Source organism: Pseudophryne corroboree, chromosome 4 (genome assembly GCF_028390025.1).
Source record: "Pseudophryne corroboree isolate aPseCor3 chromosome 4, aPseCor3.hap2, whole genome shotgun sequence".
In the NCBI taxonomy this organism is placed as follows: domain Eukaryota; kingdom Metazoa; phylum Chordata; class Amphibia; order Anura; family Myobatrachidae; genus Pseudophryne; species Pseudophryne corroboree.
This window is the reverse complement of record NC_086447.1, coordinates 814,220,194-814,221,445: the sequence shown is the minus strand read 5'-3', so window position 1 is coordinate 814,221,445 and position 1,252 is coordinate 814,220,194. Positions and strand designations below refer to the sequence as shown.

The following is a 1,252-nucleotide window of genomic DNA, read 5'->3' as shown; positions in this document are numbered from 1 at the left end:
AACATAGAAAGAGAGAATAGGAGTATCAGGAGTATATTCCTTGTTCTGTAAACAGCTAGTTTTAGTATTATTTGAGAGAGCACAGCTAAACTAGGTTGAAAAATGAAAAATAAATAAAAATAAAATAAAAATAACAATAAAAATAATAAAAATGAAACAAAATAAAATAAAAAATAATAAATAAAGAAAAAACTGTATATTCATAAATGTTTATGAATGCGGACATCATTATGGGAACATCATAGGAATACAATATAGAGGTCATGCTAGGTATATGTTTTAGTGCCGCATGGCTTATTTATGCGGACATTATTATGGAATTGTTATGGGTATATTACTGTGGACACCATTATGATATTGGACAATATAGTACCAACAGGTGGATAATTTGAAAGCTCGTACACATATGCAAATAAAGACCATTTTATACATTATGATTGATGTGTGAGTGGGACAAACGTATAATAGTTTGGCGTGAGTGGGATTGCCTCTAAGGGGGGGGTGTTTGGGGGGGGGGGGTGGAGTTATAAATTAACATCGCCGTATCTAAATATGTTAAACCATAACAGGTATGGGGGATAGTATGTACGGTGATACGGTGTGCTTGATCTAAAATAATGTGAGTGAAATGTGACTCAGTAGGTCCGTACGTGTGTGGAGTGTGTTCCATTCTCGGGCCCCTATTCAAATTTGTTCTATACAGTACCTGATCTTCCCAGGTGGTCCCCCCTACTGGTACTGATCAGGCCCGACGCTGCTTGGCTTCCAAGATCGGACGTATTTGGGCATTTCCAGCGTGGTTTGACTGTAGCGATGTTGTGCCTTCTAGGTCATCACTCCAGAAGTATAAAAAGAGGACCCACTGTGTGTGTGGGTATTCATGGAACCAAAGTGATATCATACGCGATAGTACAGTGCTGGTGGGGATATGGAAGGGAAGGGGTTGGGGGGGGGGGGGATTGGTGAATGGAGGTAGTGGGGAAGTGTGGGGTTGGGGAAGGGGAGGTGGGCTGGGGGAGGTGGGGATGTGGGGGGGGGGGGAGCAGTGGGTGAGGAGTGTGCGTTTATTAACAAGGCTGATTCGGAAAAATTTGAGTACCGTGTCATAAAAAGGGAGCAATCTCGTAGTTGCCGTTGAATCCTTTCGGCTGTAATGTCTGTAATTGGAATATCCAATACATCTCACGACGTGACAATTTGTTGGCGAGATCCCCTCCTCTATCTCCTAGTTTCACCAATTCAATGGCCTTGA

General features: G+C 41.9%; 1 pseudogene; it reads right to left on the bottom strand.

The window, feature by feature from the left end:
- Window positions 1–694: 694 nt before the first annotated feature.
- Window positions 695–813, bottom strand: LOC134911933 (5S ribosomal RNA; annotated as a pseudogene).
- Between the last annotated feature and the right edge of the window lie 439 nt (window positions 814–1,252).